A 10,628-nucleotide genomic window follows, 5' to 3' on the forward strand; every position below is an offset into this window, starting at 1 on the left:
GAGAGAGAGAGAGAGAGAGAGAGAGAGAGAGAGAGAGAGAGAGAGAGAGAGAGAGAGAGAAACTATGTGTCCTCCGTGGGAACAGCAGCACTTGCGCTCTTAAGTCACGCGCACACCCATCCACCCATCCACACACATACACACACACACACACACACACACAGGTCTGGACACTAAAAGAGCAAATGAGCCCCTGAAAGCGTGCGAGAGTAAAACAGAGAGAATAAAGGAGGATAAACAGAAGAAAGAGTGAAGCTGGTGATAAATGTGCCTTACTTTTACTGTGGGTGAGATGGAGTCACGTGACCACAGAGAGCTCAGTATCGGAGCGCGCGCCACACACACCCGGAGCAGTAACGCGTACTGTTCCAAGGAGCTTTGCCTTAGAGACGCTCCGCACGGCTCTCTTCTCCTTTTTCTACAAACTACACCTTACATTCCTCAGAGTCTCCTCCTCTCCTCGTCCTCCTCCAGCAGCCTGCGGCATCCACCACGGCGAGGCCGTACCGGCAAATCCGGGCTTTACAGGTGGATCAGACACAGCAGTGCTGCTGCGGTTAAACAGTAGAGTCACCATCAGTAACTGTGCAGCGGCAGATGAGCTGTAGTTGACTTTTTCTTAAACGGAGCCATTCGGAGCCCTGCTGTAAGCCACTTCACAGTATTTTAATATTAATATTCAAATATAATCAGTTTAAACCTTTATTTTAATATAGAAAGAATAAATAAATAAATAAATAAATAAATAAATAAATAATGTCCAAAATAATTTCTGTAAACAATCATTTACTTAAAATTTATTTTTCGTACTGTTTCCTAATAAATAATTGTATATAATTAACAATATATAATTAATATAATTAATGTATATAATTAATATATAATCATTTTAAATATTTTGCACATATTTCTTTAAATTAAGAGTTTTATTTAAATTATTTTGAAATATCGATTTTAGCGTTTATTACATTTTACTTTAATTGTTGATTATTTTTTACTGAATCATTAATTTACTGTAATTAATCTTTTAAACTGGTGTCCACTGTTGGTCAGGTGAGCGCGCGCAAACAACAGCCAGCACCTGCAGAGCTGCATGGGAAGAGCAGCACTTGCTGTAGTGTGTGTGTGTGTGTGTGCGCGCAGCAGACGCCCTGATGGGGAATGTTATAAATGACGGTGAAGTCAGAGGCACTGTTTATTCTCATGCAAAGCTCAGCATGGAGCGAGAGAACGGTGTTCCCCGAGATTTAATCCACACAAAAAACCCCTAATCCCTGTAATCTCCAGTGTCAAACAGGATTAAGGCGAGGATTAGATTCAACGCCAGATTAAGGGACCGATAATTAAGAGACTAGAATGAGGCTTAAACACGGACAGTGGCCAGATTTAGGGTCAGGGTCCTTTAATGGGTTTCTGAATACGACTTTTACTTCTTATCAAGTCTCTACAGTCATCTAGCTCTCCCCGAGCTGCACGAGCTCATTAACCTTTAACTAGCCGCTACCTGTTGTTTGTTTATTTATTTATTTATTTATTTATTTATACGTGTTTGTTTGTTTGTTGTTTGGTGAGAGGCGGTGTCATTTCTTCAGGTTTATTTTGAGGCTTATTTACATTTTCTCTCTTTGAAGACTGAACACTTTAATGTCGGGGGAAAACAAAAACACATTAAAGTTTCGTTTGTTTTGTTTGTTGAAAGTGTATTCGTGTATTTCATTCTTTAATAAAAAGACACCCCTTTGATCCCCCAAAGATCCATGTTTGGAAAAGTGCTCTATGTAGGGTTCCTCTCTCCACGGCTCAGACGGACTCTTTTTGGACTCTCTGAGATTTACTTGGTCCAGAGGAACCTTCAGTATTTCTGTAGAGAGCTAACGTTATCGTTTGTTTTGTGGAAGAGATTTTCAAGCTGCATTTCCTTGATGTAGAAGCGCACTTTTAAGTTTTAAGTGAAAACAAACTACTCTTCAGCCCATGTGTCTATGTTTAAGATAATGGTTTCTCATTCAGCGCGGTCTGAGGGCTCGAAGTTCATGGTCTTGCTTTCTCCAAATTTTTACGATGTCGGTGACTTGCAAATTTACACTGGAAAATGTTATTTTTAATTGTTTGACAATTCTTTTACAATTTTTGGCACAGGGTTTTGAGCTTGACCCCTTTTTTTTCCCTGAAACACCGAGCCTTCGGTGGAAACTTTCACTTTTTTATTTTTGGAAAGCTCATTATATCACTCCGAGTGCATCGAATGTTAATTTGTTTATGTTTCTACAACAAAATGAAGTGAAAACACTGTAAATGATTTCATTGTATTTTTCGTAGTTAAGTCATTTTAAAGAAAATCAACACGTAGTTAACTTTTTATTTTATTGGATCATTCAAAACGTCCTTCACACAGTTCCATCACGCGGAGCTGTAAAAAGGCCCTGTTTACAGTCCTCGCTCTCTAAAGAACCTGCCCCTCTCCAAAAGACCCTTGCTGGCGCTTTTGTGTTGAAGAGCAGCTATTTGACTTTTTGCGTTAAAGCAACCGTTCAGTGCCGGGCGTCTCGCGCTTTCACCCACGCCCCCATCGCCTGATTGACGCGTTTCACAAATCACGGAGTGAGCAGCTCGAGCTTGTTGAAGCAGTGGGTGGACACTGCGCGCGCACTGCTCTTTATACGTGTTTGCATTAAACAGAGGCACGAATAAAGACCCCCGCGCGCTTTGTTGCACGTCTCTTCTATTGTGCGGAGATGCGTGTGTGCGCACGAGTGCTCGCGAGCGTGTTGTAGCGGTCAGGTACCTGAAAGGCCGGCGGGTGGAGCCGCTTTCAGAGCAGCAGCGTTTTTCACGGCTTTCTTTGGGTTTTATTGAGCAGCGCAGACGCACGCGGGGATCCCTGGGAACCTGACCACATGCGCGACGGCTGCGCGCGCTCTGCAGACGGCCGTGCGCGCTTTTTCTCTCTCTCTCTCTCTCTGGTCACCGCAGCACACGCGTCTCGCTGAGGCTTTGTGCGTCGATTTTCCGCCAAAGCACCATTTATAAAATGGTCCAAAAGTTTGTAGACACCTGCTCGACCCAACGTTTCCAACTAACCCCTTCCCCCTCTAATTTGCACAAGATGTTCGGAACGTGTCTGTGAGGGTATGATGGCCTTCAGCAACTTGAGAACAGTGAGTTCAATTAGGGAGGTCAGGTACTTGGTCGATGACTGATCTGTCACTCCAGGGAACACAGTTCCACTGTTCCACAGCCTAATGGTGGCCAGCACTTTGAGCAAAGGAACGTCACGGCAGTGCTGTTAATGGTACCACTTTAAGTAAGGCTACATATAAAAAGGTTTATAACTGGCATACCCACCTGTTTATTACATGGTTATTAATTGGGCTGTAAATGTCATTAATAAGCGCCTGAAAAGAGTTAAAAAAAAGCAAGAGTGACCTCTTTTTTTGTGTCAGATTACTACAGAAAACAAATATCAGACCTGAGAATGTGAATTTGGTTATTTCATATGTAATAACACGTTATCATCAATGTATAATAATACACATTGTTGGTGGTTTATTTATTAAACTCGGTGGTTAAATGGTTAAACGTATTACTAAATATGTGCTGGAGCTGACAGGGTTAATGTCGACTGACGGGGAAGACAAATAAGGTCAGTATCTGGCAAAATCTGAGGTATAACAATGTAGATATGGGTTCAATATTTGGCAAACAATAGGTCACTGTTGCCGTTCTGTTTATGTGTTATAACTGCTTATTAATGAGTTTTAATGCATTAACAACATATTTATTAACCATTAATAAACAGATATAAACGATTTATAACCGTTTATAACTGCAGACTTAGATTGTGTTATTTTCTCTAATGTTATGGTGATTTATAAATATTTCATCAGCAGAAGCACAAATTATTAAATGCCTGAATATGATCGAGGAGAAACTGAGCACAAATGAATACCAGGAAACAACAGGCTTTTTTTAAATCTAAACCCTTTTAATACACTTTATAGAGCAAACTCTGAATACGTTTAGTGTCTTTTGCCTCAGCTGTGGTGAGTTTAAAGCTCTTCTATAATCTCCCTCTAGTGTAAACAGCCCGAGGCAGATCCAGATTCTCCAGATTTAAGCACAAATCAATTTGTCTGCGTTAACGTGAATGAATTAATCTCCTTAATCTCCGACAACATAAACCTATTAATACCCCCCCCCCCCAACACCTTTAAAAATGAAATGATTCCCATTATCTGAGAGGGATTAGGGATGACCAATTTATCTGAAGAAAAGACAATGCTACTATTATAGCATTATAACTAATCTGTAACACATCAATAAAACACCTATAACATATCTATAACACTACAAATGTACAAAACAACACTAAAACCCACAGATGGGTAGCGTATGCTAAAACTACACGTATGAATGATATTTGTGGTAAAGCACACTTACTAAAGTCGAAATATAAACATAAGAGCTCAAAAATACTTAGGGAATGAGTACGTTATATTGTGGCCAGTGGAATGCCTCACATCATGCAGCGTTTATTAGCACAATAACTGAAGTGTGTACCACTCTGTTCTTCACTTTTTGGGGGATTTTGATGTAAAATAAAACGCTAATACTCCAAAGTCAGCCGTGCATCTCAATCACAGCAGCATAGCAACAACACACACCATCACATTACACACAGAACATAGAATCTGGGCTTTTAAAAAGTAATAGTGTAGGAGTAAAATATTAGTTGAAGTCCGAAAAGGTGATAACACACTGGAAATTACGAATACATTAATATTTTACATTTATAAACACGTAGCTGAGAAAAAAGGAAAGACCACAAAAAGAGACCAAGTACTGTTTTTTTCCCCATTAATTATGACAAAGTAACACAATACTAACGTTATTATTATTAGTGGTATCAGTGATAGTTATTATTATTAGTATATTATTATAAACTATATACACCTGTGTAATTATGAGGGCACAGTCACAGGGTCTTGTGGTTTCTAATGAAATGTTTTGCTTCTGCTGCCCTCTAGCGGTGACTTCAGTGATTACTGATGCACTGCTCTTTTCCTTCTCAGCGAAAGCGCCGTTAGTTTTACACTTACTGCATTTAGAAAACGTTCTTCTCAAGGACTTTTCTTGGTGTAAAGCAACGCAGTCACTCAGAGTGGGACTCAGACCTGGTCTTCAACACGATGTGGTAGCTCTCTGGCGCGTCACACCAACCACAGTGCACTGTAGTTACAAATATAAACGCTAGAGGGCGTAAAGACAGTTTAATAGGGACTCTCAGGGTAAATATTTGGGGCAGGGTGTCTCTATTCAGCTCACATTGTCAAGTGATTCGGTTCAGGAAAATAAACGACCATTTATCATTGTTTATATTTGTGTGTTATACTGAGAGATATAATAAAATGCATGTTGGTTTATGATGTCACACATTAAGACTCAACAGCACAGATCTCAAAGCAACGCCCAGAAAAAGTTTGGATAATTTATTCTGTGTTTATCGTATGTATGCACACCATGTCTATACATACAATACAACATATTCACAATATGAGGGTTCGCATGACAGATCACTGAACAGAATCAGAACCGTACAAAATAAATGAACCGATAAATAAATACAGAAATAAATAGGCAGGTAAATAAATTAGAGAATTAAAGTACAAATAAGATATACAATATCTCTAGATCACCGTGTCTGCATGCTTGTCATTGTAGAATTTTTCTGTAGAAACTACTACTGACTAAAATAAGGACTGAGCGGAGGGGGCGGGGTCAATGATGTTCATGAGGCTACTCGACTTCATCCGAACAGAAAGTTAAAAGATTCGAAACCAAGGAAGTTAGGAAGCACTTTTAGAGACGCTCACACACATACACTCGCACGCAATTTCATACACACACACACACACACACACACACATTCGCTCGTAAACACCAACACTCACATACAAACACCACCACTGGGAGACCCTGATTTTGCTGTGCCACTGTACTCCCGTATCGTCCTGAGAGTTTTAATGCTAAAGTCCCGCCTGGCCTGATTGGACAGACTTGAGTCACGTGATCCTCCCAGAGAGCCACTCCCCCACAGGCAGAACTACAGTGTACAAAAAGAAAAAAAAAAAACCCTGGTCCCAGTTTTCTAATATTTAATAACTGTGTAGTTACACATTAACAATATATGTAATAACATTGTAATTACTAGTGAGGCTTTTTATTTATTTATTTATTTATCCCCCCCACCCCCTGTTCACTTTTACAGATGGATTACGGGGACATCAACACATTATTATTATGTATTAACTTATCTTATAACACACCTGTAATTACACTGTTATGCTTGTGTAATTACATGCAAAAAATATTGAAACCAATACACATGGTTTGAACAACTGCAATGAACCTATAAGAGTGAATACATCAGCAGTAGTTACATTGAAAATGCATATGTAGTTAACGTGTAACTTCATAGTTATTACAGACACTTATTGTAAAGAGGGACCAAAACCCTCTCCCCGTGTCCAAACGTATGAAACATTCTATAAACAACAAAATTATGCCACTTGCTACTGGAAAGACGTACTGTAAATCAGTCAACAATGAGAAGCTTGCGTCTCATCTCTCTGTCTCGTTTTTTCAGGAGGGGGAAGAGGCTCTTCTGAGTATGGCCATAGCCTATATTCATAGGACATCCTAGAATGTACATTTAAAAAACAGGAAGTAAATTTGTAGAATATACAATAAAGAATATGATGTGCCTATTGACTAGAGGGTGGGGGATATTTAAAACAGAGCAGACGTTTCCTCAAAGAGTGGCACGTCAGCGTGAAGCGTTTACAACAGCAAGCATTAGTACGGGAAACAGAACGGGCTACAGGATGGTGAAGGCATCATAGTCTTCCGTTAGCTGTGAACCAAACTCCTACAAATAATTATAGAGCTCTACATCAGTTTTACAGTGTGACGCTGATTGTTTGAATTTAAAATGAATATTGCTTTTAACATAACGTACCCTGGTCTGCTGCCTTTTATCACCCTCCATACGTTACGGTAAAAGAGAGAGAGAGAGAGAGAGAGAGAGAGTTTGAGAATGTTAGTGGATGAAGCAGCACAGGGGTGAAGAAGGTGTGGAAGGTCCAGAAAAGGAAGCCGTCAACAGGGTCCACAAAAGACTCATCCACTTAAAAGTGTCCAGACGTCGGAGTCTATGTTGTCCGTGTTCGAGCTTGATTTTGGGCACTTTTTTAAAAGCAGTCACATCTCTGCTGAAGCAGGAACACTCTTAAAAATAAAGGTGCTAAAAAAGGTCTGGAGAACATTGCAAAGATTGCTCTTCAAAACAATCCTTTAGAAGCTGTAGTTGGAGTTGGAGATAAAAAGCAAGGTGTGATCCAGTGTTAATTTGTCTCATAGCTGTAAATCTGAAAAGTGCAGATTCTAGAAAGAGGACAGCTCTTCGCACACGGTGTTGATTTGTAAAAGATAAAAGGTATATTATTTACAAGGTAGCCGTGATTGTCATTTCCTGACACTGAAGTGTGGACCAAAGTCAGAAGAAGCTCAGCAGAACGTAGCCAACTTCTAAGACTTTGGTGAAAACTTGTACTCGAAGGCTGTCACAGCAGGAAAGGAACGGACGCTTATTCAAACAGCGTAAAACCGTAGTCATAACCGGTTAAAAAGAACCTCCACATCATGTGCGGGAACCTTACGTCCAAATCAAGAGCCGTTTTGGAACCTTTATTTTTAAGAGTGAGGACAGATGATGACAGTGAGGCTCATTCTTAAGATTTCTCAGGGTCCAGGGTCCAGCTGGGAGCTGAAAGGGCACCGGTCAGATGCTGGAGAGGAGGAGGACCTAGAGAGGAAGGCTGAGGCCATCTGTACATGGTGAGGAAGAGGAGGAGTTGTCGTGGAAACAGCCGAGGAGCAGAGATCAAAAGAAAAACATCGAAATCTGCTGCATTTTTCTCCCCTTGTAGCAGTGAGGGTTTTTCACAGAATATTTACACACACCCTGCCCCTCCACTCAGCGCCACAAGTCAGGTGTCTGTGTGTGTGAATGAGTGTGTTACAAACTGAATGAACTGCCTGAATAGAGAACCTCATTCATTAAATGTGTCCAATAAAATAATCAAATAATAACAATAAAATAATTGCTAAATAGGGAGCAAACCACATTCTTGTTATTGTTAGTGAACCAAGACGTGTTTGGTGTTCAGAGCTTGCTTCTTTATTTTAGCCCTGAAGCTATGAAGCTAACACACACTTGAAATAAATAGTCACCTGGATATTTCTTTAAATATATCCTCATCTGATTAATTACATCTTTAAATGCCTCGTCCAGAGCCTCCATTCCTGAGCAAACCCACTCAAATATCCTCTACCATGGGATATGACGGAATAGTCACTCTGCATGTCAATTCACATGGGATTAGAATGAGCTGGGGCTATTTTTACTGCTTATTTCACAGTAGGTAAAAGGCTCTGGAATTTTAAATTACTGAAATATTGTATTCAGACGGAACTAAAATCACCGAGACACTCTGATAATAATTACTTTACTCCAGGTCCTCAGATGAATATAATCAAGTCCGATTAGGGCTTTAGTGTGAATAGTGTTTCACAGCTCCAGCACTGAACTAAAGACATTTAGAAGAAGACTCCAAACATGTCTTCGCTGGCTGACATCAGGGGCCGAGGGGAATTGTGTTGTTTTGTAGTTTTGCATTTAATAAATGAGGCTCAGAAATCAAAAACAAAAAAATGGATATGTTTGTGTGTGTGTGTGTGACCTGGGTGGTGTGTTTGTGCTTTTTCCTGCTAGATTTAGCATACCTACATACCGTCATGTGCAAAAGTTTGGGCACCCCAGTCATATGACATGTTCTTGTAAATGTTCTAAGTGAAAATAAGTGAACACATTTACTCTTTAGTGGGAAATAGGACAGAATATATGACCTGTGCAAAAGTTATGGCACGTTTTATATTTTAAAACTGATGTGTTAACTTATTTGCTCAAAAACACGTCAGTAACACTTCCTGTGGACGTCATGTGTCATCGTACGTAGCATTCAGAATACCTTATAACGCAAGGCATAAAGTTGTGTAATTCCTTAGAAATGGTTTTCTATCCAATGGAGGCTGTTAAAACCTTACTATAAAGACATTCATTAATTCATTAATGATAGTTAAGAGACTAAAAAACACTGATTATTAATTAAAGAAAGCAGTGGAAACTAACTTTATTTGAAGAAACTATTTTAGAAAAAAGTAAAATTAGTTAATTAATTGAAACTGATGGAAGCAACAGGGGTGAAATATCACATAAATCAATTATTAATCCATAATTCTACTGTAATAGCCAAATGAATGTAATTATCATTTCTATCACTAGTTATCACCATTATTACATGATCATTTGAGACTTTACTAAACCATTTAGCGAATGCTTAATAATAATGTTATCATTAATTGTCTACCCTTATTGCAATGTGTTACCATCTGGTTCCATGATGCTTTATAACATCAGTTGATAAGGACTTTATAAACGCTATATAGGGCACTTGTACAAAGTTCTGTGCCCAGTTGCATAAAACACCTTAAGTGAAAATACACCTTAAGATTTCCCTTTAAACATCCCTTAAAGTTAAGTGTGTTGCAGAAAAAAACACCTTAAGTGGTACCTAAGGGCTTTCTTAAGGGAAATCGTCATAAATGTTCCCTTAAGTACTGAATTTCCCTTAAGTGATCCCTTAAAAAACAGTCCCTTAAAAAACAAGTGCCTAAAGTTGCTTAAACGTAGGAGAATAATAATAATAATAATAATAATAATAATAATAATATTAATAATAATAATAATAATAAAACAAACTAGGGGGAAGTTCATAAACAAACTTTGAATTTGGCTTTTCACATTCTGTTAATATTGTTGCAACATTAGCTTATATACTGCTTAATAGCTTTGAGATTACATTTGTAAAACAATCAATTCAATACCACCAGCTTAAAAATATATATTTTGACCGCCACCTTAATAGAAATTCCACCTTAAATAAATGACATAAATATATATATTACATGCCAATATACTTTAAACACCACATAAGAAAGGTGCTGTTTTATTTAGACTTCCACATTAAATAAATGCACTTCAAATAATCCTTAAAACCTTAATAATATTATCAATATATTTTTGCTACACGATTTGTGTAGTTGATGAGTCGTTGTCATGGAGACGGTGGAACTTTACTGCAACAAAACCTCAGTCAGTACAGTAAATCCCTTACCTAAGTTTATCAGCTCCGCGGAACCACCGGTGGTTTCAGACTAGTCATTGTCACATTCTCTGCTTCATTACTTTTTAATTTTTTAAGATGAGGTGTCATATGAAAGCTGGAACTGCGATCTTTCCATTGAAGTGGTGTAATATATGTAAATATAAAGCTAAATAATGAAATCTGCCTCAAGCAAACCATGTGAATACCCATTTTAAACAAAAATATGATATGAAGTTTTCATCTTATGTTTTATAAAAGGAATTGCACATTATCATGCAATACCCATTAATGGCCAGAAGAGGACCCTAACCATTAATTTAACGACTTATTCGGTAGGTGATG

The sequence above is a fragment of the Hoplias malabaricus genome, chromosome X1 (genome assembly GCF_029633855.1).
Source record: "Hoplias malabaricus isolate fHopMal1 chromosome X1, fHopMal1.hap1, whole genome shotgun sequence".
NCBI lineage: Eukaryota > Metazoa > Chordata > Actinopteri > Characiformes > Erythrinidae > Hoplias > Hoplias malabaricus.